This window comes from Geotrypetes seraphini, chromosome 1 (genome assembly GCF_902459505.1).
Source record: "Geotrypetes seraphini chromosome 1, aGeoSer1.1, whole genome shotgun sequence".
Lineage (NCBI taxonomy): Eukaryota > Metazoa > Chordata > Amphibia > Gymnophiona > Dermophiidae > Geotrypetes > Geotrypetes seraphini.
In genome coordinates, this window is record NC_047084.1 from 285,380,989 (window position 1) to 285,398,375 (window position 17,387).

General features: G+C 43.3%; 1 long non-coding RNA gene across 1 annotated transcript in view; it reads right to left on the reverse strand.

The window, feature by feature from the left end:
* LOC117364186 overlaps nt 1-17,387 on the reverse strand; it is a 104,840-nt gene that overhangs the window by 49,052 nt on the left and 38,401 nt on the right. The window contains exons 2-3 of the long non-coding RNA XR_004540193.1: nt 16,963-17,066; nt 16,085-16,361 (exon numbers count right to left, since the gene is read on the reverse strand). This is a non-coding gene — a long non-coding RNA (uncharacterized LOC117364186). The remainder of the gene's footprint in view (nt 1-16,084; nt 16,362-16,962; nt 17,067-17,387) is intronic.

Genomic DNA, 17,387 nt, shown 5'->3' on the forward strand with positions numbered 1-17,387 from the left:
GTGGGCATGGAGACAAAGAAAGAAAGACAGCAGAGAGAAAGAAAGTAAGAAGGGGGGCAGGGAGACAGAAAGGAAGAAAGGGGAGGGGGCAGGGAGAGAGGAAGGAAAAGGGGGAGGGAATGGAGTGTGTCAAGTGGCAGGCAGGGAGAGAGGAAGAAAAAGTTGGACTCATGGAAGGACAGAGATGTTGGTTGGGGAATGGAATAAGGTCTGGAGGAGACGAAGCATGCAGGAGGCAGAAAGGAGGGAAGAAATATTGCATGCACAGTCAGAAGAAAGTGCAACCAGAGACTCATGAAATCACCAGACAACAAAGGTAGGAAAAATGATTTTATTTTCAATTTAGTGATCAAAATGTGTCCATTTTGAGAATTTATATCTGCTGTCTATATTTTGCACTATGGCCCCCTTTTACTAAACCGCAGGTGCAAGAAGCCTATTAGCGTCAAGAGCAGCGCAGGGCATTCAGCACAGTTCCCTGCGCTAAAACCTGCTATCGCGGTTTAGTAAAAAGGGAGAGGGTATATTTGTTTATTTTTGTATAGTTGCTACTGAGGTGGCATTGCATATTTTAAAGTCATCTGCCTTGACCTCTTTGAAAAAAAAACAAACCAAATATAAATGATAATTAACATTTTCTGTGCGTACAGTGTGCTTTGTGTTTTTTAAAATTTTATTGCTGGTAGATCATTTTGACTTGGTCATTTTAAAAGTAGCTCGCAAGCCAAAAAAGTGTGGGCATCCCTGCTCTTGAGTCTACCACCCCTCAAACTCAAATTATGCCCTCTGGTTTTACCATTTTTTTTCCCCTGGGAATGATTTTGTTCTATGTTAATACCTTTCAAATATTTGAACATCTGAATCATATCTCCTCTGTCCCTTCTTTCCTCTAGGGCAGTGGTCTCAAACTCAAACCCTTTGAAGGGCCACATTTTGGATTTGTAGGTACTTGGAGGGCCTCAGAAAAAATAATTAATGTCTTATTAAAGAAATGACAATTTTGCATGAGGTAAAACTCTTTATAGTTTATAAATCTTTCCTTTTGGCTAAGTCTTAATAATAATAATATTGTCATTTATAGCTAAAGAGACATATGATCAAGAAACTGCTTTATTTTACTTTTGTGATTATGATAACCATACCGAGGGCCTCAAAATAGGACCTGGCAGGCCGCATGTGGCTCCTGGGCTGAGAGTTTGAGACCATTGCTCTAGGGCAGGGGTAGGCAATTCCGGTCCTCGAGAGCCAAAGCCAGATCAGGTTTTCAGGATATCCACAATGAATATGTATGAGATGGATTTGCATGCACTGCCTCCTTGAGATGCAAATCTATCTCATGCATATTCATTGTGGATATCCTGAAAACCTGACCTGGCTCCGGCTCTCGAGGACCGGAATTGCCTACCCCTGCTCTAGGGTATGCAAATTCAAGACTTCCAGCCTCTCCTCACACATTTTTTTGGTGCAAACCTCCTACCATTTTCATCACCTTTCTCTGGACTGCTTCAAGTCTTATTATGTCATTTGTCAGATATGGTCTCCAAAATAGAGCACAATACTCCAAGTGGGGCCTTATTTCTTCTACTGGTAACACCTCTCTCTATACAGCCTAGTATCCTTCTGGCAACAGCTACCGTCTTGTCACACAAAGTGAGGGACTGGGTGAGCCCTGTGGTACCCCACAAGAATTTTCCCAGCAATAGAGTGTGGTAGAGGACTTAGGGAAGAGAGGGACTGTTTGGAGAAAAGTGCTATGAATGGCTTGAATGGAGAGGGTGAGTATGATGCTGATAAGCTTCTAAGGGGAGGAGAGAGTGGCAGAACCCTAACTTTTTAACCTGATCTGTTTATTACTTTCCCTTTACTTAGCTTTCTATTTCCATCAGCTCCCCAACAAGCTCTAATACATTTTCCCCTAGCTAGTAATAGTTCTATGCAGGTTTGGCTCACCCATCCCTTTACTGATTCCCATTTCACACTATCCTCTACAGGTGAAACTTTCTTTTGTTTGTAGGTTTCCTTCCATAACACAAGAAAGGCACGTCTTAAGCTCCCCTCATCGTGTGCCCGAGTCTGGAATAGACTACCCCTATACTTACATCAGATTTCCTCCTTATTACAGCTTCAGGAGAATGTTAAAGACTTAGCTTTTCTCCTTATAATAACTGATCACTGTCCAATATGCTCACTAGAATCTAATTGTTAATGTAATGACGGATCCCAAATCTTACTGTAAGCCGCAATGATTCCATGTTGAAAACTTCAGGATATAAGAAACTGTATGGTTTAATTCATCTTCAATTTGTGGCTTCCCACTGACCCCAGGCTTGAATTATTTCCCTGCTCTGCTCTCCCTGGCTCCAGACACATTTCTGTTTTCTGGGACTGACTCCCCATCATCTTTAGTACTGAAGCACTTCGCCTAGTACTTATAGATTCCAGGCCAATAACCACTTTCTGTCCGCAGAGTCCACATTGGATTCTTTGCTGCATGCTTAGCCTAAGCTCTAGAAGCCCAGCAAGGATCAAAGATTTCATGCTGAGTGGGAGAACATGTTCTAGCAACCCAAGGCATAGGAGCATGCACTCATACTAAGCCACTGGGTTCTGAGCTGCCTGCAAGATATTGTTCCAGTGTAATAAGCATCCAGCTCAAGCTACCAAGTTGAGACCAGGGAGTGGGGGAGGGGATAACATCTTGCAGTGGAACTTAGCAAGTAAAATGTAATAACTACGAGTACTGGATTGCTTGTTCAATATTAGCTTGTTAATGAATGAGACTATTGGGCAGACTGTATGGATTAAGTAGATCTTTATCTGCCGTCACTTACTATTTATGGATGGGAACCAAGGACATAAAGAAAGAGACATGATGTGTTACTCAGTTTCAAAGAAATACTTCAGCAACATTGCACACATGTGGGACAATATTTTGTGACAGATCATAATGGAACTTTTGGTCTCAACGCTACAGAACCACAAAGGAATCAATTATCGAGTCTTTGCAGTGCTACCACCAATAAAGTGAAGTTTGAACTTTATGCCCGTGACTGCGTTATTAACATCTTAAATTGGTTCCGTGGATTCCTGGGTAAAAGATCGTACCAAGTGTTTAAGGATGATTCCTTGTCCTATCGCTGGGAAAATTTTTGTGGGGTACCACAGGGCTCACCCCAGTCCCTCACTTTGTTTAACATTTATCTTGTTTCCTTGGGAAATTTGCTACAAAGTTTAAAACTCAAGCTTTATATTTATGCGGATGACATTACAATTGCTATCCTGTTAACTTGTCTATCACCCGAGTTCTTAAATTTTTTAGCGATTATTTTAAGTCAGATTGAACTCTGGATGACTGCTTTTAAACTGAAATTAAATGCGGAAAAAACGAAATTCTTTTTAGCTTCTCCTAATGATAAGATCAAGGAAACATCAATACAGGTGAATGGTTTGGACTACACTATAGAACAATACATAAAAATATTAGGTGTGACCTTTGATGAACATCTTACATTGGAACAACATACCAATTTATTGTTTAAGAAATGCATCTCTGTGCTTTGGAAGCTTCGTACCATTAACAAGTATTTTGATGCAACCTCATTTCGTTTATTGGTACAGTCTTCTATTTTAAGCATTTTTGATTATTGTAACATTATATATTTAGGTGCTTACAAGAAAATTCTTAAAAAACTAGTCGTCTCATTTTTGGTTTAAAAAATGGGAGCACATCACTCCGTTTTATTTGAAACTCCATTGGTTACTGATGGAATCTAGAATTTTGTTTAAATTTTCTTGTATTTGCTATAAATCAGTTTCTGGTCTGTTACCAGGCTATCTTGTGCCTCATTTCTCCATGAGTCACACTAACAAGATCACACGTGGAGTACATTTGTTTACCTATCCTTCCATAAAATCCTGTTGTTATAAAAGGTTCCTGGAGAGAACCCTCTCATTTCAAGCCGCCAAACTGAATTCATGGCTTGGAAAAATTATTCCAGAGGTCTCTTACTTTGCTTTTAGAAAATTGTTAAAAACACAACTTTTTGATAGGTTGTTATCTTAACGTATTGCTATTTTTTAACGAGACTTTTTAGATCTATCTTATGTATTTCTATCTCAGTATTCTCCCTAGCGTGTTTTAGCCGGGCGCTCCGCCCAGCTAATTTAGGTGAGTGCCCGGTTGTCATCTTGCATCTGCAGATCTACAAACAGTCCCGCTCATCGCACCACCAGCATCGAAGCCGTGCACCAATCCTCTTTCCTGCCCCTACTCCAGGGGTGTCCAACACGCTGCCCAACAAGTTGTTTTAGGCGGCCCAGCTTTTCCCTTCCTCCAGCAGGTAGTTTTCTGGCCAGTTCCCTTGCTGCAGTCGTCTCCGGGCACTATCGGCACCTCACGCATGATTCACAGCTGATTCTGAAGCATTCCCTCTGACATAACGACGTCAAGAGAGAAGGCTTCTGAATCACGCGCGAGGAGGCGACACCGCTCGCACACAACTGCAGCAAGGGAGCCGGCCAGAAAATAAGAACATAGAAACAGAGGAAAGTACTTGAATATACTGAGAGAGCCAATGTTCTAATTCATATACATAATGTTCTAATTCATATACATTATCTTCAATGGCTCTCTCAGTAAGTTTAAGATTTTAGACTAATGAGATTCATCCTCATATCCTCCTTCAGTGCCTCTTACGTTTCTTCCCACGATCTATAGGCTTTCTTTAGTTAGCAGTTTTTCACTACATTCACCCTTAGAAAGCAGTGCACGTGTTTGGACCAATGAGAATCATCCACGTCATCCACCCGTTTTTTTATACTTTTACTTTCCCGCGGCGTCTTCCATTCACTCAGAACTGCTGTCAGTACTATATTTAGTAAGTACTTTTCTTAATGCATTTATATTTGGGGGGGGGGGTTGTAGACCTTGTTCCTCCGTGCTTGTCAAGAGTTTCTCCTGTTCATAATTTGTTTATAATTTTGGTTTTTCGGTAGTTGAGGTTTGTTCATTTTGCTTCCCTTCGGCGGTCCGTTAGCCTTTGCCACTCCACGCCTCTGATTTTAGACCGGCATCCTGTTTTGTGCTTTTTGCATTTTAACCAATTTCTTCAATGCACTTTTCCTCTGACGTATTTCTCACGCTAGCCTTCTTAACCCTTCTTGACTGATTTCTCTGGTGTCTCACCATAAGAGATCTGGCAGTTTTTATTTCTCATTTTTTAATTATATTTTTCATTTTTAGCCTAGCTGTTTTATTTTGAGACCAACTGGTTCAATTTTTAAATCTTTTCTTTTAGCATAGATTTTTGATTTTACATTTTTGCAGTCTTATCTATAGTTATCTAGTACTCGCCCTAGTCTTGGCAGTCTGGCCGTGGTCCCTCAGGGAGGCCAACCTCATTGTTCACTTTTAGGCATTTGCTCCTAGGCTAGCCTTTGACACATTCAGTTTCACTTTGCTAACTCCCCATTTTTTATTATACATTCTCGTGGCAATACATACTGGCACAGTTTGTATTTTAGGCTTTTAATTTGTCAATATGTTCGGGTTTTATCTATTGTTTATGTATAATTCGATTGCTTTTGTCTGGTTTTGGATTAAGTGGGCGCTCCAAGCAAGACCACTTCAACAGGGGAAGATGGAGTCGCGTTGTCTTCCCCGAGACTTGTCCCGTTTCTGGTAGACCAAATAAGTTAAACTGTAAGTGTGCCTTCCAAGTCAGTGGACTGTCCGCAGGCACATTTTTCGGCGGCCCTGGGAGCAATGAGGCTGAGAAGAAGGTCTCTTAACTTTCCCAACCCTCCTCTCTTTACTGAATTGAGGCCTAATCTCGGTTCACTGTCAAGCCGCAAATCACTGTCAAGCAGCAAATCACCTGGACAAGCTAGTATACATCCCATAGTACACTTCTCCCTCAATATTTGCTGGAATTAGGGACAGAGCCTGCCTGCCAATATGGAAAAAAAATTGCAAATTTTAGGGCTGACTGACCCACCCCTGCCTCCCTCCTGCTTCCCAGACCTCTCCACACTGAATAACGTGAACAAAGCAATATTATCAACATCTGATGTTGATAATGCTGCTTTGTCGGCACATAATTCACTACTTGTGCTGTAACCACCTTTTTTCACTTCCCCTAAATTGTGATCAAGAGGCTAAAAGAAAACAGCCAACAATACCCGATACCTGAGCATTGGAAAATAATAATAATTAACTAATAAAAATAGTGTACATTTAATTTTCACCACCACCAAATCTCCCCGTCCCGCCCGGCTACTTTTTCATACCACCCAGCTGGAAAAATTTTCTGAGGAGAACACTGTATCTGTACTATATGCATCAACTTGTTGGTTAGGTTAGTTTTTAACTGCATTCTTTCTTAAACTCTTAACTAGTTTAGATTCAGCTGACATTTTATTTGGATTATATGTATCATTTTCTTGCCTGTTAGTGGGTATTTTATCTGCACTCTTTTTATTTTTTATTTATTTATAAATTTTCAGTTATACAATCAAGATAAACTTGTACAGAAAGAAGATTCATGACAAGAAAATTAACTATAACACCAATACTAAATAAACTTTAATATATTAACATAAATCTTCTCAAGTCCTCAAATTGATTCAAGATGTAATTCAAAAGCAAGTCTTGGAAAAGAGCAAGCAATCAGATCCAAGATGGCGTTCGTCTGAGCTCGACGAGAGGACGCCTGGGAACTCATCAACAATTTACCTTTTTTTTCCTTCTTACTGAAGAATAACCTTTCCTGAGCATGCCGAAGAGAAGAGGTAGGAGCACAGCTGGTGCCTTGCAGCGCTTCGGGCCGGCTGCATTCGGCAATATTGATGAACTCCTGCGGCGTATGCAGGACATGACAGCGGCGTTGGTAGATTCCCTGCTGGAGGCACGGCAACGAAGCGAGGTGCAGGCAGTCTCCTTGGGGCTCGAAACAACACTTAGCCTCGACGCTAGAGCACCGCCCAAACAACCTCTCCGCGGAAGGGGGTGTTGCCGGGAGACGGAGGACACTCTACTCCAGAGGCCAGAGAAATCTATCCGGAGAGCAGAAGTTCAGGCTCTCATTTTCTCCAAGAGAGCCTGAACTTGGAAAATAAGGACTTAACATCAACTGGAGCAAGATCATCCCAGACGATACAGAGGCAGGAAGAATTAGCAGCTGGTGAGCAGTTTTAATTAACTTTACAACCTTTCTTGCCACAAAAACCCCATGAAGTCACACTAGAATCCCTTTGGGACTTGATATCTAATTTGGGGAAAAACCTTTAATTCTCAGTTCCAACAAATAGAAGGGAAAATTAAAAATCATGATAGTGAAACTGGGAATTTGAAAAAAGAACTAGAAGTTTCAAAATCTTTAATAAATAATTTACAAGAAGATATGGAGCTATCAAAGAAACTCCAAGAGACATTGATTAAAGATAATACAAACTTAAGAAGAAAAATTGAATCACTGGAGAATTTTTCTAGGAATAATAACTTGAGATTGATTAACTTTCCAAAAGTCCCTATGATAACACCTAGAGAGCTCCGAGATCTAAGATGGCCACGAAGGACTGACCACAGAGAGACACTCTCAGCAATTCCCCTTAAAGTTGTACTTACTTCTCCAACTTACCTATCTGAGCACCTCAAAATTGCAGGCCCCTCTCGTACTCGAAATACCTACCTGTTTTCTTTTCCCTCCCCGAAGGGCTGCCTCTACAAAAAATTCCTCGACCGATCCCTAGCATTCCAAGTGGGCAAATGGAGCAAATGCCTCTCCACTCTCATCTCCAATTCCCCCCCTCTATCAAACTTTCAGGAAGTTAACTAAAACCTACCTCTTTGACAAATTCCTCTGTACGTTCTCCTCCCCTCCCTCCTCCTCCTCTGACCTCGACCCTCCCCAGACTCTTTACCGCCGTATGTAACTCTTCCATTTGTAACTCTGCTGTAGTAACTCATAGCAAACATAACCACTCCGAATATATTACCTACCTGCAAAAATTAACTTCTCCGTAAATATATCGTCTAAAATGTAAATTTAACTTGATTGAAATTTGTAAATTTGTAAATTTAACTTGATTGAAAAATGCATTGTCCAAAATGTTAATGTAACATTAACGAAATTGTATCTTCGCTGTAATTGTACAGTCTCTTCTTCTGTTAACCGCATAGAACTTCCATGGTTATGCGGTATACAAGAATAAAGTTATTATTATTAATATTGAATTTTGTCTCCTAATATGGTAATCCTAGCTGTATTTTTACAAATGACAACTGAAGATCCTGTCACTGGCCAGCAGAGAGAAGCACAGAAGTGGAAATAGGGCTCATTTGCATATAAGGTCTTGCAAAGGCACCTGGGAGCTGTCCACTCACCCTGAATGGAAAAGGGTGCTGAAAATAACAGTTACAACACAGAAAGCTGGGGAAAACAAGAGCTTCTTCGGGAGACTGGGCGACTCTCGAAGGGAGGAATGCTGGCTTCGGCCTAACCCTTGGTAAGATGATTTAGGCCGATAGAGCTTAGGGTGACCAGAGAAGGCCAAGCTTGATGACTAGCAGAGGGCCTGGTGGAGAGAGACTAAGCAACCGGGAGAGTCCTCAGGGTGTATGAAGACTGAGCGACTGGGAGAGTTCTCAGGGTGTGTGAAGACTGAGTGACCAGGAGAGTCCTCAGAAGTGACTGGAGGGCCTGTGGAGGAATCAGTGTACTGGTGGAGTCCAGGCTGACAATGGCTGGTGGAGAGACCAGTGGGGAAGACCAGAGGTGACCAGCAGAGGAATCAGAGTGACCGGTTGGGACCCGAGAGGCCAGCAACCAGAGTGACTGGTAGTGGCCCCAGAGTGAATGACCAGAGAGACTGGCTACCTGAATATCCAGAAATGACCGGTAGTGATCAGTGGTGACCAGAGGGACCGGTGGAGGGTGGAGCAATCTTTGGCAGCCAGAGAGACCAGGGAAGTGTTTGGAGGAACCTGATCATGTTTTTAGCAATGTTAGTGAAGTGTGGAGAAGAACAAAAAGAAGACCAGAAGTGCCTGGAGGTGATGGAGTGATGGGTGACCACTCGGCCTGTTCACAACATATTCAAAACTTCTACTGAATTATGAAGTCAGTTACTGTACATATTTTCAAGTTTTTCAATATCCCTTTAAAGCACAGGTGTCAAACTCAAGGCCCGCGGGCTGAATCCAGCCCGCCAGCTATTTTATGCGGCCCGCAGTGCAATGCCCCCGGTGTTATCTTCCAGCTGGCTCCCTCCTCCTCACTGCCGCAATGTGCTCAAAGCCGCGGGCGATGCAGACGGCTCCTTGCGCCTCATCCAGAAGCATTCCCTCTGGCATTGCGACATCAGAGAGAAGGCTTCTGGTTCAGGCACAGGACGCGAGAGAAGCCGCTGCCCATGGCTTTGAGCACATTATAGCAGTGAGGAGGAGGGAGCCGGCCAGAAGATAACGGGGGCATCACACTGTAGGCTTCCTAAAATGGCCAGGCGGGAGCAGGCCAGAAAGTAAGATACCCACCAGAGGGAGGCACAGCATGGCGGGAAGGAGACAGCAAAGGTAGGGTGAATGATTTTATTTTGAATTTAGTGACTGAATTGTGTCAATTTTGAGAATTTACATCTGCTGTCTATATTTTGCACTGTTCAGGAAGAAATGCATTTGTTTCTTTTTCTCTGGAGTTGTACTGCATGCAGAGTCTTGAATCTTAGGGTTCTGTTTGTATATATTAGTACTTTTAGCGGTTCATAGACAACGGCGCGAAAGACAAAAGTGCGCGCCGACAATTGAGCACAGCGCGCGCCGCCGCACCACTCTAAATTACAGTTTTTAGGGGCTCCGACGGGGGGTATTGTTGGGGAACCCCCCCAGTTTACTTAATAGACATCACGCCAGTGTTATGGGGGGGTTTGGGGGGGTTGTAACCCTCCACATTTTACTGTAAACTGAACTTTTTCACTAAAAACAGGGAAAAAGTTAAGTTTTCAGTAAAATGTGGGGGGTTACAACCCCCCACAACGCGGCGCGATGTCTATTAAGTAAAGTGGGGGGGTTCCCCCCCACGTCCCCCCGTCGGAGCACTAAAAACAGTAATTTAGAGCGGCGCGGCGGCGCGCGATGCACTCAATTGTCTGGGCGCGCCTTTGTCCCGGCGCGCTTTTGACCTGACACCCTTTTAGCTTTTGGTCCCATATCTGCATAGGGGTTATCTGTGTTCTGGTAGGAATGAATGTTGAGAAGCATACAGTGTGCTTTGTGTAGTTTAATTTTATGGTTAACCATTATGTGTTGTTGATAAGATTATATTGTGTGTGTATATGAAAAATGAATGGAAAAAATGGTGTTACAATTAGTACTATTATGGGGGCGGGGTCTGGGCGGAAATTGGGCCCTTAATGTGATTGAGTTTGACACCCCTGCTTTAAAGGGTTCAGGAACCAAAACTGAAAACCAGATTTTCATGTGACCCGATTAGTGCCTTGTAAAGAAAAATAGCTTAATTAATCTAGCTTGTAATGCTAGGTTTCACAGATTGGACAGGGAGAAATTGTAATATATCTTCAGTGTTATTTGAAATGTTATTAACGTTCACAGTGCAGTGATTCACTCAAGTTACATTACTGTGTGCAGGCCCATGTTTACAATATTTTTGAAAAGATTATACACAATGATGAGAACATGTTCAAGGTCTGTTATCCGATACAGAACATGCAGAAGTAAAATGTTTCCCAAATTAAACAAATCAAACAGAAGATTAGGGTTCTTAACACAGAACAAAACTGAGCACTTTTAATCAAACAATATGTCCTGCTTCAAAGACTAATATGGTAAATTTAATGATAAATTATGAATAATATTAACCTGCAAATATTATGAAAATGCTTGGCATATGAAAGCAAGATGACTCCATTATCTCATTTTTTCAAGAGTTTATTTGTTCACATACCATTTTACAAGACGGGCATATTTTAACTCAGACATATATCCTGATTCTGAGATTTCAAACCATGATGCCTCGGAAGTAACAATGAAGATGGAGAGGGTACATCAGGCTTCTGGCTCAAATAGGGCTCCTAACAGACCTCAAGATATTACAGCCTGTCTGCAAACTTACACTGTGAAGGAAAAGCTTTTACAGTTGTAAGACATAGCACACAGTTGGAGAGATGGTCACTCTGATATTGAAGAATGAGATAGGGCAGGATTCACTAAACCTCTAAATCGTGCACAATCCATTTGCATGCTGGCCAACTGATTCAGTAAAGGTCTCGCAAATGGAGACGATCGTTAGCATGCCCCCTACCCACGGCCAGAGCGATCCCCACTCATGCACAACCCTGACAGTAGTGACAGGAGAAGCAGCCTCCTGTCACTGCTGTCAGGGTTCAGCCCAGCACAGATCTTTCTTGTCTGTTCCTGGACTCGCCTGCTCTCTGCCGCAGTTCCCTGCAGTGCAAGCCCGTGGTTTTAAAGCGAGCCTCTCCTGCCTGCCTGCCTGCCCTGCTCAGCTGCGCCCCCTCCCCCCCGAAGAAAAAAGCAGGAGGGATGCCAACTCCCTCCTGCCATCAATAATGTTAAAACAGAAAAAAAAAAACCAACAGTGCGGCACTCCCCCCCGCCCCTGCAAGGCCCACCCCCGACACAGAATGCCCAACCCGACCCCAGTTGGTCCCTCCTGATCATAAGCCTCCCAACCAGCCCGACCCACTCCGGTACCTGTTAAATTGTTGGGAGCAGGAGGGGTGCCCGGTCCCTCCTGCTCCTTGGGCAAGGCTCCGCAACATCTTCGGGAGCATAAGGGGTGCCTGGACCCTCCTCCTGCTCCTATGCACCGGCAAAATCTTCAGGAGGAGGAAAGTCCTCCTTCTCCTGTTTTCCGGCCAGCCACCGCCCCAATAGGGCCTTAGGCCCCACCCCGGCGCATCATCTGATGCACAGGGAGAGGCCTAAGGCACTGATTGGCTGAGGCGCCTGAGGCTCCTCCCTTTGGAGGAGCCAGGGCACCTCAGCCAATCAGTGACTTCCTTAGGGAGGAGTCTAAGGAAGTCCCTGATTGGCCATTGTTTTGCCGGTGCGTAGCAGGAGGAGGATCCAGGCACCCCTCCTGCTCCCGAAGATGTTGGGGAGCTTTGCCCAAGGAGCAAGAGGGACCGGGCTCCCAACAATTTAACAGGTATTGGGGTGGGCTGGTCCAGATAGCCTGGCCTGACCTGGGGTGGGCCTAGGAGCAGGAGGGACTGAGCACCCCTCCTACTCTCAACATTTTTAAAGGTACCGTGAGGGAGGGGGGTGGCTCTGGCCGGCCCTGCCCGACCATGGGTGGACCGGTCGGGTGCGGTGGCCCAGTCTGGGGTGGGCCGTGCCAGCAGGAGGGAGGCCTAAGGAGCAGGAAGGACTTCGCATCCCTCCTGCTCCCAACTTTTAGTACCGGAGAGGGGGTGTTGTGGTGAGCAGCCGCGACTTTAAAAAAAACAACAAAACTTTTCTTCCGCACAGGCTGGCTCGCCTGCTCCCCCCTTCCAGGCAATTTTGCCACCCAGACTCTCCTGCTTTCTGCCGCCTTCCATGTAGTGCAAGCCTGCGGGTTTAAAGTGGGGCTGCACCGAGGCCTTGTGGAATCTCTTTGGTGGAACCCTTTTTTTGTTTTCTGTTCAGATAATTAACTTATAAACCCCCTCTTTTACTAAGACTGATGTGTCCATTATATTATAAGGACGAACCCTTCTTCCAAAGCCTTCCATCCCCGTGGGAGTCCCATTGGCTAGAGGGGGGTCCCCATGGGAGTCCCGTGGGTTATGGGGGGATTCCCGCTATCCCTGTTCCTGTGCAGACCTCTAGCGAGAAGGCAGCAGACACGGGACAGAGCAGGGCTTCTATGGAGCTGGAGAGTCAAAAAGACGTTTTCAACTGGTCTCCAGCAGTCGTTCTTGGGTTGAGCAGCCAGCCCAGTCGGATCTGAAATTTTGGGAAGTGAATTGGGTTGCTGTCCAATTTGCATGCACGGTTTTTGCAGGGGAGGTGAGTGGATCAGGCCGGATGGAAATTTGATAGTTAAGTGGTTGCAAACCGATCGGTACACGATCGGTTTGCTTAGTGAATATAGCCCATAGTCTGGTATAGGTGGTTTTAGCCATTTGGATTTTTTTTTTTAAGATAATTAGCACCAATTATAGGTTTAAGACTCTACATGAAGCATGCTTTGCCATGAAAAAATTTGGAACTATGGAAGGAGGTTGGTTAAGTGGATCAAGGGGAGCCACTGACCCCAGCACTTACTCTGAGATGACATTGGGTACACAAGAGAGGACGGATACTCAAATGACAGGCCCTACAATGACTAACGGCCTCTTTTACAAAGCCACATTAGCGGCTGTGCTGTGCTAACAGCCCCGAAGCCCATAGAGATTTAAAGGGCTTCGGGGCTGTTGCCGCGTGGCAACTGCTAGCACAGCTCTCTGAAAGAGGCCATAAAATTTTTTTTTTTTTGTTTGCCTAGCGCAGTTGCTACAACTCAGAGGTGAATAAAGCATTCTGAACTTACCTGGATCTGATCAAATGAATGTCACTGTTTTCATGTGACTGATATTCATGACTGTGTAAGTATAACAGATGTGGTTTGGATTAGGAGTATAAAAGTGGGTGTAGGATCATGGAAGGAAACAGGCTTGGGGTTTGGTGATTGAGAATAGTGGCTAATTGTGCGCAATTGGTTTTCACTGTGTGAACCAATGGGTTGTAGCTGGCAATCCTAATGGCAATGGTGGCATTGTTACTGGACAAACAGTGGATTTTGAAACTATTAAAAAAAAAAAAAAACATAAAGGATTTTGGGGACTAAAGACTCAAATATTTCATGATGTGTCCCATGAAACTCAGAAGTGGAGGCGTCAATTTTTGTTGTTAAAATCTGGAGTCACTTTGATAGGTGGAACTTTTTTTTCCTTAGATACCCTTGTAAATGCATAGTAAAGTATTGTTCTGTAAAATGTTTTCTTTGAACCAGCTCAACTGACAGATTTCCTATCTTTGAAGTGCCTTGAGGGAGAATGAATGTTAAAGCTCTTATGAATAGATTATGACTTTCTTGTTCAGACTTCAGACAATATGTTTCCTCTTATTTTAAATCTTTCATAATTTCTTTAAACTGCTTAGTGTTAATCTGGATCCTAAATTGAGGACTTGAGAGGGATAAGTCAAATTTTTTTTTCCTATTTTTGTTTATTATTGTAAGTCTTTAAGCTGTTTGACTTTATTATCTTTTCAGTACAAGATGTTAAATACTTGATAAATAATGAAAACAAATAAATCAATTTAAAAAAAAGAAATTGATCAGATTTTTCTTGTGAATCCATTTTGCCTCTGGTCCTGTAATTCACTGGATTCCAGAAACTTTACCATTCTCTGGTTTAAAAGCGTTTACATTAATTTGCTTATCACAGGTTCTAAGTAACACACCATTTTTCAGCCACTACTTCTGAACTTACTCTTTGTGACCCGTACCATTTCAGCTACCTTTTATATACGCAGCATCTTCCCGGCCACCCATCACCTGTGGGAGATCTACTTTTTAAACCACTCCGTCAGGTCTGGAGGAGATTATGTAAACAATTGCACATACCACCTACAGCAACGGCTTATTTGCCCTTTTTGGATAACAAGGACTTTCCACCGGAGACTTCAAAATTTCCTTTTTCAGTGTGGAGAACTACAAATAAGCAATATCTATTCCAGGTGGTTACTTCCCTGGGCTCCCTGCTGTCCTTTGCAGTGATGCAAACTGATTACAACTGGAATCCTACTGACTGGTTGGCGTATTATCAGATGGCTTCCTACATGCGGTCTGTTCCAAGGACCGGTCTTACTAACAAAAGCCAGGAGGCCCTTTCGGAAATATTGTGCCTTTCTGCTCAAACTCACATTCTGTTGAAGTTTTACCATAGATTCCTTCAAGAGAGTGAAAGCAAGAAAGCAGCTAAGGGGCATGCAGCCAATCAGTTGGTGAACCTCAGCATAAACTGCTGCAAAATGCAATTTCAAGGTGAAACTCAACGTACCAAATGCATAGCTTAGTTGAGCAGCAGACTGCTCTGCATGAACTGTATCTGCAGGCTACCAATTTACTAGATTGCCCCCTTGGGCATCAGGACTGGATCCCATAGCACAAATGGTGTATATGTGCTGCAGCCATTTAAGAAAGCTGCAGAGGCCCTTAGTTCAGTGACTACTATCTTGGGTAAGCTTATTGCTTTAGTGCACTTTCTGGAAAAGACAGTGTTGGAATTTCTGCAGAAGTAGGACTTGTTAGAGATGGTGCTGATATTAGTAGAGTGCTTAAAGGGGCATGCGAAAGTTGTCTACAATCTCTCACTTAGCTAGAATGGTACAAATTGGCTACCATATTTGATCCAATGCTGAAAGGAGTATTGCACTCCAGTTGAATAAGTTTTCTTCCTGGAAAAGGAAGCCTACTGTTTGTGTTAAGACAGGAATGGGAAAAGAGGTGCAAGAATGAACAAGAGAAAATGCTAGCCTTCTTAGCTGTCAGTAGCAGAATCAAGAGTTGTATCCTATCCCCAACAATGTCAGCTACTTCCTCTTTATCTCATTCAGCTACCACTTTACCTTTGCTAACACAGGACATACAATTTTGACCAAGGTCATTGCTTCTTCAATTTGTTGACACGCCAACATCAGCATCACCCAGATAAGATAGTAGTATAAAGTGGCCAGGCATTCCCTTTCTGAGCACACAGACTCCTTAACATATCAGACACAGAAGGCCATGGTATGATTCATGTCCACCAACTAGTGTTCCAAGTGAATGAGGTTTTTTTTCTATGGCGGGGTGGGGGGCATCCTTAATCTGTATCATTCACGGATGGCAACTGAGATGATAGAACAAGTAATGTTCCTTAAAATTAACCTTCCTCTTTTGGGTTTGCCTGAAACTATGTCAGTGGTATGAGAACTGATAAGATACCATGCCGCTGCCCTGTCTTTTCTGCCTCTAAACAAGATGTGCCTTTTTCATGTATGCCTCACCCACCTACACATACCCATATACATACACACCATGTTTTGAATGTAGAACAGATTGCCACTTTCTGCCCTGAGGCATTGTAGGTGGAAGCCTTGCTCCCCCATCAGTGCAACCAGTTCTGGACGCTGCTCCTCTCGGCTTGGCCTGGAGAAAATCCCAACAATCCCTGGGAGATGTCCATGATAGGATCTGTGTGCTCATCTCCCTGGAGCTGTTGAACTAGAAGGGAGATAGTGGGAGGTGGGACAGAAATGGCAGTGGTGATGCTGCTTGTGGCAGAGATGGAGCTTGTGCTGGTGCTCTTTCTTGCTAGAAAAAAAAGATGAAAACACATTATTTCTCAAGAAAAAAGCAATTTGCCATTACCATTATTTAAGTATTTGGGTACATTAGGCAACTACAATTAGTCAGTCACAGACAGAACTCTATATTTAACACAGTCTGAAATCTGTTCCCTTCCCCATCTTACACAACCTAAGGCACCTGTCATATAGTGACACACACCACAAAGTCAAAACCAAATCTGATAATATACCCAACAGAAACCTCTCGGCTGCTAAAAAATAAGATGTATGAGAAAATTCTGAAAGAATAAATGGCTGCCCAATTGTGTAATAGATTAAGAGATCTAGTTCTAATACTCCTAATGAATGCATAATGATACTAATCTCCCATCATGGAAGGGTTGGCTTTGGGGAAATGGCCAAAGCTATTGTTTTTCTCAGGTTAAAAATTATTTCTTACGTGCAAAGCCGGCTTTATATATTTCTCAGCTTGTCTGCAGGAAATACATTCCTTAAATGCAAACACAATGAAGTTAATTATTCTAACTATGACTAGATTCCAAAAATGCTATAAACTCATGAGCACATGAGCATTTGAATGTCACTGCAAAATGCATGCAACTTACCTGAACCCACTCATTAACACTCCACATCTGCAGTTGAGGTGGCTATCTATAAGGCTGATAGTCCTGGAAGCCTGTATTGTCCTATGGAGCTGGTGGACCCCCCTCTGTTATAAGGAAAAAGTCACAGCTCAGTGCACAAATTCAGTCTAGATACAGGAAAGAAAAGAAGGGGTCAATAAAGGGGTCAATCTACAAAGCTTGTGCAGGGCTACCCAGGGATATTCAATGGCACTTAGTTTGTGGCTGGTCTGGAAACAGAGTTAAAGTAGTGCAGAAATTTCCAGTTAGCAGCAATTTTCAGTCTGCTAACCAGCTAAGTAACTGCATAAAGTTAGGACAGCACAGCCGCTGTCCTACCTTTAAGTAACAAGTTATTCAGATCGGTGCCTGATTATCAGCGTGTGCCTGATTAACTACCAAGTCAG